We start from the raw sequence: 10,405 nt of genomic DNA on the forward strand, positions 1-10,405 counted from the left end.
TCGCCGTTTATAAAAACAAAAAAATACATTTGCAGCACACCCCTAGCGGTTCCTCTCCCCACAGTACAACGCACACTAAAAGAAATCTCCAAAAATACAGGTATACCCAAAATGAAAGAACAAAAACCCAAAAATAAGTAGATCTGTGCTCCTGTATTACTAAACATGTAAAGAGAAAAAAGATGTACAAAAAATGTCTTCAGTCAAGTAATAATTCTCCAAAAGCACTCACACGAGCAAACAAAAGACCTATCTGGAGCGTAGACCAAAGAGATCCAAAAACAATAGCAGCCAGTGGAAGTCGTGAGAACCAGAAACATAGCAGAAAGTAGAAACCAATTTTTGTATATATATATATATATATATATATATAAGAAAGGTAAAAAAACTATAGTCTCTCATTCCATCATTCAGATTACAACATTTCCACTCATTACATGGGGAACGGCTAGAAAAAACCTAATTAAGACTATTACAACATACCAAACACAAAAATAACAATGAAGGAAAGATATATAACATAATAATAAAGGAATAAAAAAAAAGTTGAAATAGGAAACTCCCTCTAATAGAAATTGAACATGTGGGACCGATATTGTCGGCGGTCTAGGCTATATAACAAGGATAGAATTCCACACTCTCCCTCAAGCTAAGTCATAAATATTGTAAAGTCCCAACTAGGTATTCATATCATTGAAGTTTCCTGGAGGTAGGGTAGTGAAAACATCAGCAACTTGAAGATGAGTTAGAAGATAGATTATGTGAGTAATGCCACCATTGACCTTTCTAGAGATAAAATGTCTATCAATCTCAATGTGTTTGGTTCTGTCAAGATGCATAGGGTTCTTTACAGTACTAATGATAGCTTAGTTGTTACAAAACATTTTTATGGGTTGAAGTGGGGCATCTCAACCCATTTAGTAACATTTGGATCCATATTTCTTCACAAATCCCGAAGTGTATGGTATCAGATTCGGTACTACTTCTAAAGACTAATGCTTGCTTTTTGCACCTCCATGTGGTAAGATTTCCCCATACTAGGAAAAGTACCCAGATGTAGATCTTCTGTCAGTAAGTTTCCAACCCAACTAGCATCAGTATAGACTTCTACCTCCATGTTGGCTGACTAATTAAATAATTACCTTTTTTCAGGCATCTTCTTAAGAAATCTCAGAATTTCGTAAACCATCTCAAAATGTTCTTCATCTGTACTAATTCATATATTGACTCACAATGCTTATAGAATAAGCGATATCAGGCCTAGTGTGTAAAAGATATATAAATTTTCTCACCAATCTCTGGTATCTACCTTTTTTCACTGATGTCTTTTCTCCCCTTGAATGTTACCTTTTGTTGAAATTAATAGGAGCTCAGCAGGTTTACGCTTCAACATTCATGGCTCTTTGAGTAGGTTTAGGATGTACTTTTTTGGCATATCACAATTTTCTTATTGAAGCTAGTCATTTCACTGCCCATAAAGTATCACATAGCTCCTAAATCCTTGATTTCAAATTCAGCCGCAAAAATCTCCTTAATCTTCTCAATAACTTTTTCATCATCACTTGGAAGGATCATATCAATTACTTAGACAATAAGTATAACTTATTTATCTTCATATGTATGTCTTATGAACAGTATATGAGCAGCTTGACATTGAACGTATCAATTAGATTTCAGTCTTAACAAACGTATCAAACCAAACCCGCGAAGATTGTTTGATGCCATAAAATGACTTTTTTAGTATACAAACCAGATGTTTATTTGAAATATTTTCTAGCCTTGGTGGGATCTCCATATACCCTTTTTTCCTCAAGGTCTCCATTCAAAAGGGAGTTCATGCAGTTCCCACTCTTTATTTAATGCCAAGGAAAGAAGCATTCTTATAGTGTTTAGCTTGGCCACTGATACAAATGTCACTTGATATTCTATCCCATAAAACTGAGTGAAATATTTGGCAACCAACCTAGCCTTAAACCTATCAATTTTCTCATCTATTTTGTACTTGAAATTGAACACACATTTGCACCCAACACATCTTTTATTTAGAGGAAGTTTTGTAAAGATTTACGTGTCATTTAGATCAAGTGCTTGGATCTCATTTTTTAACTGTTTTTTTTATTATTATTATGGACATTAAAGTGCTTCATGAATAGATTAGGGCATTTACAAATTATCAAGATTAAATATAAAAGCATTATAAGATGATAATAATATTTCTTAGGCAACCTACTTCTGGATAGAATAGTCTGTGCAACTTTTCACATCTTCTCGACGGGATTCTACCTCACATAGAATTTCAGAGATGTGTGGATTTAGGTTTGATTGTAAATAGTTTTGTGGTTCATATTGTCTTTATCTTGGTCAATGGATTTTTTTTCTCCATGTGGTTCTGTGGTTCATATTGTCAATGATTTAGAAAAAGCTTACAATAAGGTTCCAAGAGATATTCTTTGGAGAGTTATTGAGAAGAGGTGTTGATTGATATGACTTACATTCAAGTCATTAAAGATATGTATACAAGAGTTGTTACATGTGTTCAAACAGAATGAGGATTGCCCAAATATTTTCCTGTTGTTATTAGTTTATATCAGGGATCGACTTTAAGCCCAAATCTTTTTGCTTTAGTAGTATTTTTTTGTTAATGCTATCCTTATCATGGATAAGACGAGAGAAAAAGTCCAGGAAAAACTTGAATTATGGAGGTCTACCATGAAGTTTAAAGGCCTTCCTTTGAGTAGAACTAAAACTAAATACATGGAATGTAATTTTAGTAGCAGTAGCTCTAGTGAAAGAAATATAACTATGGGTGATCAATTTATTAAAAGGTGTGAACACTTTAGATATCTCGGGTTTATTGTTCAAAGTGATGGTGAAAGTGATGGGGATGTTATTAGTAGAATTCAAGTTGATTGGTTGAAGTGGAGTAATGCTTCGGGCCTATTGTTTGATAGAAAAGTACTACTTAAACTGAAAGTAAAATTTTATAAGATGGTGGTGATACATGCAATGCTCTATAGCGTTGAATGGTGGCCTTTAAAAGAGAAGCATAAAACTAAGTTAAGTGTTGCTGAGATGAGAATGATTAGGTGGATTAGTGGCTTTACACATTAGAGACAAAATGTGAAATGAATATATCTGTGATAGAGTTGGTGTAGCTCCAGTGACGGACAAAATTAGAGAGAGTTGTCATAGATGGTTTGGTCACATTACAGGTCGATCATCTGATGATCTGATTAGAAGAGTAAATGTTTTAGATTCGACTTATGTTAGAAAAAGGTAGACCTAGGAAGACATGAGAATTTTGTATAAAAAATAATCTTAATTTATTATAATTAAATGAAAATATGATACTAAATAGGACGCAGCGGAGAAAAAAGGATTCATGTAGCCGACCCCACTTGGTGGGATAAAGGTTTTTTTGTTGTTGTAGTGTACACACGAAGTTCCTTGAGCACTAGTTATCAATCTCAGGTAGGACTTGGGAGACAGGATGGTTAGAAGGAAATAGAATAGGTTGTAGTGACTTTAGTTCAGTGTGGGTATCTAAAGTAGTGTTCCAGATTTTGATATTCACCCAAATCTCCCCTTGAATTTTAGATTTGGGGTAAGAGGATTATTTTTCAAAGAATATAACATCTATGGAGTTATAGTATTTTTAGTAATCAAAGAATAGTATTTGTACCTCTTTATGTTAGAAGCATAACCAAAGAAGATATATTTGATAGCTTTAAGGTAAAATTTTGTGCAGTTTAACTAGTGAATGTGAACAAAAGAAGATCAAATATTTTTAGAGGAAGATTGGATGAGAAGACTCTAACATGAGGGTATGTTTCTGTAAAAATATGGAGAGGGGCTTTGAATCTAAGGACCATATAGGGAATTCTATTAATGAGGTAGATGACCGTGAGCACTGCATCTCCCCGAAAAATTTTTAGAACATTGTGGAAAAGCATTATAGACCAAGATACCTCGATGAGATGTTTATTCTTTCTCTCAACTATTTTATTTTGTTTTGGAGTCTCAACAAAGAAACTCACATAGATCAGACCATTTGTTTGCAAGATATGCTCCAAGGATCGAGTTAAAGTATTCATTTGCATTATTAGTTTTGAAAATCTGAATTTTGCATTGTAACTGAGTATGAATCAAGTCATAAAAAGAATTAAAAGATTTATGTACTTTCAGATTTCTCCTTTATGAGAAATATCTAACTAGTTCTAGCGATCATCAAAGAATTAGGTAAAACATTTGACTCTATTGATGATATTCAATATTGATGACCCTCAAATATCACTGTGGATGATAGAGAAATGATTTGAGATTTTGTACTAAGACAGATGATACAAGGGATGAGTATGCTTAGCCAATTAAGAAGTTTCACACAGGTAAAACACTGTTTTTTATTAATAAAGAGTTGAGTGTATGACCTTGCAACAAAATAAAAATTGGGATAACTGATACGATAATGCCATAATAAAATTTGACATTCAATAGACTCGCACATAACATATTTAAAACATGAGAAGAAGATGGTGGAGAAGACACTTGTGTGTTAAGATAATCGCTCTCATTGAGCAAGTATACACTTTGATGCAATTCAACGCTATCAATCACATTTCCTGAATCCACCACCTGAAATTCATAAGTGTTAAGTTGAAATTTAGTAACATAATTTAGGTCATGAGTAAGCTAGTAACTGAAAGTAAATTGCAATCTAATAAGGAAACATATAACATAGAAGTAAGTTGAATATCATTGAAAACTTTCACTTCTCATTTTCTAACAATCCTGAAGTGAGATCCATTGATAAGTCTAACCAATTTGGATGTTGTGATTTCTTGATAGTTGGTGAAAGAATGAATGTCTCCAGTCATGTGAGTAGAAGCACTTGAATCTATTATCTATAGAAGAAATTGTAATGACATGTTTCATGTGACGATCAGTTTCTGTTACCGAGAGGAACAAGAAATGGAAGAAACCAAAGGAAAAAAGGAATATGAATCGAGCAGTCAGAAAGCCGAAGAGAAGGGAGATGAAGTGAGAAGTCAGGAGATTGAAACGAGAGGATCAGAAGCCTACTCAACGAGTTCGGCTATGAAAAGAAGCGACAAAGGCGAGAGTTACTTACCAGGAGATTGGAAAGTGTGAGAGACGAGCACAAGCTAGGGTTTCATTCTATCCAAAGGAGGAAGAGCAGCAGCAGTGACGGTGTTGAGCAGAGAAGAAGGATTCGACGTCGATAACAAGCCACAATCAAAAGAGTTCTATCGATCTTCGAGCAGTCCAGTGCGAAGCAGAAGTGATGAAGGTGGGAGCAGCGAAGGAGCATAAGCCATAGCCTACCAACAAAGAAAAAGAGAGGAAGGAGAACCGTAAAGGAGGGAGGGTCGAGTTCGTGCACTGTCGAGCAGGCGAGGAAGTTCGTGCACTGTCGAGCAGGTCGAGTTCGTGCACAATCCTGAAGGAGATATCCCGTCTGACTTTGAGAGGAAGAGGTAAGGGAGAGTTTCTTTGAGAAAAAAATATGATACAAAAGTTTTAGTGAGTAGGTACAAAAAACACAACTCACAGGGATTACAAACGTATTCCCAAAAAATAAACAAAAAAAACAACTCCTAATCATTGTGAGTGTAGTCGGTGGATATACCGTTTCCTCTTCCCTTGGATCTAGGGACGGAATCAAGCAACATACTGAGATGTAGATTTCCGCGCGACACAATGATATAGTCATCCTGAGATTTGCTGAGATCTAACAATCCTTTCTTCTTCTTCCTAGATTTTTAAACCTACCAATCATCTGCTAGAGGTAGTCCCATGTGAACAATAAAGGGATCTTCGATGGAGGTAAATTGTTGATCTGACTCAGCCTGCAACACACCTTGATCCTGACACTCCTCCATAACTTTAGTACCCTCTTCTCTCGCAATAGGTGGTTCAAAGACACTTCAGCCAGCATCTGCTACGACAAAATTCGTAAACTTTGTAATCTGATGAAGAGCTGCCTCAACAACTGTAGGCAGAAGCTACTGGTCTGGTTGGTGAGTAGCCTTATGAGTCAAATTCTCATTCAACATTTATGGAAGACTAACTGTTGATGTTGTAAGGAGCTGTCGATCTCAAATGTGGGCGAAGCCTGAAGCATTTGATAAGGGTGTGCCCAAACAGTTTACAGTGATTGCAGTAATAGGGTTTTTGTTTTTGCTATAATTGGCTGCCAATACCCATTTTTTGCAATACCAGGCCATATTTCGTCTGCATCAGAGAGGTTGATATTCCTTTCAACAAGAATTCTTCCAACCGAAGACCTGCTTAAATTGAAGGTGAATGTATCCAATTTCATAGGTCTCCCTAGTGCAGCTCTAATAGAGTAGAGGACTTGGTGGTTGAAGTATTGCAATTTTAGGTCAGGTAGTTTAAACCAAATTGGAACTATAGGTGGTTCTTGACTAGGGTTCAGGAGACCACTTAAGCAATTTCATATATTTTTCCTCTATTGTCATAAATTTTTTTGGAAAATATTTTGGCATAATCTTCCACTTTAGATAATTGTATCATCACATGTCTCCTGTCAAAGAGGTCAACCTTCTAAAGTCCCAATAGTTTGAGATCTTCAAAAGCCTTTCAAACAATTTCCATTTTGGGATGTCCCGATTGGAACTTCCCGGTGAGGGTGAATTTAAACTTGTTAACCAGGTTGGAAACTTCAAAGTCAGAGAAGAATATAGCCAATTTGCCACTGTTCCTACCCGTCTTCTTGATAAGGTTGCAGTCCTCCTAGCCTTTGAATGATTCATGATAAACCTGAGAGAAAACTTGATCTGATCCCATAGAGCCAACCATATCAACAAAGAAAGCCTTCCCAAGGTTTAAAACAGTAGTAGTCGGTGGTTGAGAAGGAGCAGTAGCCATGCAAGGTAGTTGAACAGCGACAAGTTACTTGAGTCTGAACTGTGAGTAGTTCATAGGATGGAGCCGCAGAAGTTGGAGCCGCACAAGGCGCAGCTGAAAATTAGCGACGAATAAGCCGAGAGCCGCAAAAGCGAGGCACAGCTGACAGACGCGCGACACTTCGAGCTTGACGGTGCGCGACGGACGGGAGCCGCAGAAGCACGACCGGAGGGCTGACAGACGCGTATGACAATGCGCGACGAAGAAATCGACGCCAAACAACGCAAATGAAGCACGATGAAGAAAAGATACGACGAACAGCAAATCGACGAGGAGATACCAGGTTTCGCCGTGATGGCGAACCCCTAGCATATATATATATATATATAGACGATGGCGGGTGCGGGTAGCTCTGCTAGAGTTTCGCCCGATGGCGAAACCTCGCTATGATTCCTTCGTTTTCATTCTAAATCGACGACGAAGGGGTCCTTCGGTTTCGTCGTCTTCCCTATTGCAGTAAGGATCTCGCACTGATACGACTTCGTCATTTCATCTGCTCCGATTTCGTGACTTTGTCTGTTTCGATTTCATCCGCTAAACTTCACAATTGCTTCAACTTCGTTTGCCTGTTTCTTTCGCCTGTTTCGCCCATGCCTCAACTGTCTGCTTCTCCTCGTGCTCATTGTGCGACTTCTCACATTTCGTTCTTCTTCCTCACGTCGACTGTGCTGCTTGACACAGTTCCTTCTGATTGCCTGGCCTAGCTGTTCTGGAGATGGCCTCGACAATGCATTCTGGTGCCAATGCACTTGCCGACGACTTACTTATTCCTACTCGTGCTCCTCTTTCAAGTTCAGAGCCTGATTTTCATATTGGCAAGTCCTACAATGTTCCTCAATATTTCCACAACGATTTTGAAGATGGTAGTGATCACACTTTCATTAAAAGCTTGACAAAAAAATGGTCACCCAAAATTAGAGATCATTCTCACTGAGGTTGAAAAAAACACTCGCGTCCTCTTGTCGTTTTGCTCTAATGGGGAAATTTCTTTATGGTCACCCAAAACTGGAGATCATTCGAAAAGAGTTTGATGTTATGAAGCTATTGGACAGCTGGAATATTGGTTTATTTGACGGTCGACATATACTTATTCAATTATCTCACGATGTTAATTACGCTCGCACTTTTTCTCGAAAAATTATCAAAATCGATAACCGTTTTATGAAAATTATGAAATGGACTGTCGATTTTGATCTAAAAGCAGAGTCCCTTATCATTCCTGTTTAGATAAAGTTTCTAGGGTTAAAATTACATTTGTTTAACTTGAAAATTTTCTAATCTTTAACAACTGCTTACGGTAAGCCTCTCAAAGTTGATAGTCCTACGCTTGCTGTCACCAGACCCCCTATGGCATGTGTGCTAATTGAGAGAGATATCACTCAACCAGCTCAGGATGAGGTATGGATTAGCACTCACAACGGGAATTGACAAAAAGTTAAAATCGAATCACACCCTCCTTATTGCTCGAATTGCAGTATATTTGGAGACAATTCTACTATTTGTTATCGTTTGCATCCTCATTTAAAAACGTAAGGTCGGATATAACAGAAGATAAACCACCTACTATCCCTGCTGAGAAGGTGCAACCCGATCCAATTTTCAACACCGTAGTTCCAGATGAAGAACACCATACTACAGGTAAAGATCCAATTGTGATTATACCACTCACTATTATTGAAGAAAACCCACTTACATGCCGAGACTCACAAGAGTGCTCCTTCGATCTGATAAAAGATCAGCTCGCACAACAAGCATTTTCTTCTAATGTTCAACAACATACACAAGTTCGACACAATTTAGATCAATTCATTGATCAGGTGAACCAATCTTAGGATGAGGAATGACAGATTTATTCCAGGAGAAAGAAGAAGAATGGAGGCCGACTCGAGCTCGAAAATTTATTGGATGACATTGGTTACTACTGACAATGACACTCATCTTACCAATTTATTAGCTGGCTCCTTCCATAGAACTAGAGGAAGAGGCAAGACAAAATCAGGTCGCTCTCTAGCAACCTGATACTCCGTATTTTGATACTTTTTTGTTTTTTCTTTAGGTCTATCATGTTTTTCTTTGTATTTTCTCTTTTTGAAACAATTTGATATGGTGGTTATCATGTGGGTAGGGTTTTGGGCCCTCCCACACAATCTATTTGTATTCTACTTTCTATTTAATATACTAACCATTATGATACTCAGTATTTTGACACATGGCACCATGCACACACGATAACCACCACATCAAATGGTTCCAAAAAGGGAAAATACAGAAAAATTCATGAGAAATCTAAAGAAAAATAACCAAAAAGTATCAAAATATTGAGTAACTGGTAGCTACAGAGAGACCCGATTTTGTCTTGTCTCTGCCTATAGATTTAGGGAATGAACCAGCTAAGAAATTGGTAAGATGAGTGTCATTGCACGTAGTAACCAATGTATCATCCAATAAATTCCCGAGCACAAGTCGACCTTCATTCTTTTTCCTCCTCCTGGAATAGACTGTCATTCCTCATCCAAAAATTGGCTTCACCTGATCAGTGGATTGATCTAAAGTGTGTCGAACATGTGTAAGTTGTTGAACATTAGAATCAACTTCTTGTTGTACCAGCTGATCTTTTATCGAATCAAAGAAGCACTCTCATGTTTCTTGGCATATAAGTGAACCTTCTTTAATAATAGTGAGTGGTATAAGCACATTTGGATCTGTACCTGTAGTATAGCGTTATTCATCTGGAACTGCGATGTTGGAAAGAGGATCGGGTTGCACATTCTCAATAGGGATGGTAGGTGGCTGATCTTTAGTGAAATTCGTCTTTAGATGGGGATACAAGCGATAGTAAATAGTAGAACTGTGGCCAAACATATTACAATGAGAGCAATAAAGAGGGTGTGATTCTATTTTAACATTTTGTTGTCACCTGTTGTGAGTGGTGTCAATCCATATCTCTATCAACTAACACACCAGCCACAGAGGATCTGGTAACAGCAAGCGCAGGACTATCATTATTGAGCGGGTTACCGTAAACAGTTGCTAAAAAGTTGAAAATTTTTAAGTTGAACAGATGTAGTTTTAACCCCAAAAACTTTATCCAAACAGGAATGATAGGGGCCTCCGCTTTTAAATCAAAATCAACAGTCCACTTGATAATTTTCATAAAACGGTTGTAAATCTTAATAGTTGTTCGAGAAAAAATGTTAGTGTAATCGACATCGTGAGATAACTGGATAAGTATATGTTGACCGTTAAGTCAATATTCCAACTGCCCAATAGCTTCATAGCATCAAACTCTTTCCGAATGATCTCCAGTTTTGGATGAACATAAGAGAATTTCCCCACTAGAGCAAAACACCAAGAGGACGTGAGTACTGGTTTCAACCTCAGTGAGAAGAAGAGCAAAATTCCATTTTTTTTCCAAGCTTTTTAAGAAATGTGTGATCACCATCATCTTTAAGAGCGT

The 10,405-nt window shown here is 37.3% G+C and overlaps 1 protein-coding gene across 4 annotated transcripts in view; it reads right to left on the reverse strand.

Moving 5' to 3' along the window:
• Positions 1-10,405, reverse strand: part of LOC110029857 (protein DGS1, mitochondrial) — a 142,380-nt gene that overhangs the window by 32,119 nt on the left and 99,856 nt on the right. The window lies entirely within an intron of this gene.

Source organism: Phalaenopsis equestris, unplaced genomic scaffold, assembly GCF_001263595.1.
Source record: "Phalaenopsis equestris unplaced genomic scaffold, ASM126359v1 Scaffold000608, whole genome shotgun sequence".
Taxonomy (NCBI): domain Eukaryota; kingdom Viridiplantae; phylum Streptophyta; class Magnoliopsida; order Asparagales; family Orchidaceae; genus Phalaenopsis; species Phalaenopsis equestris.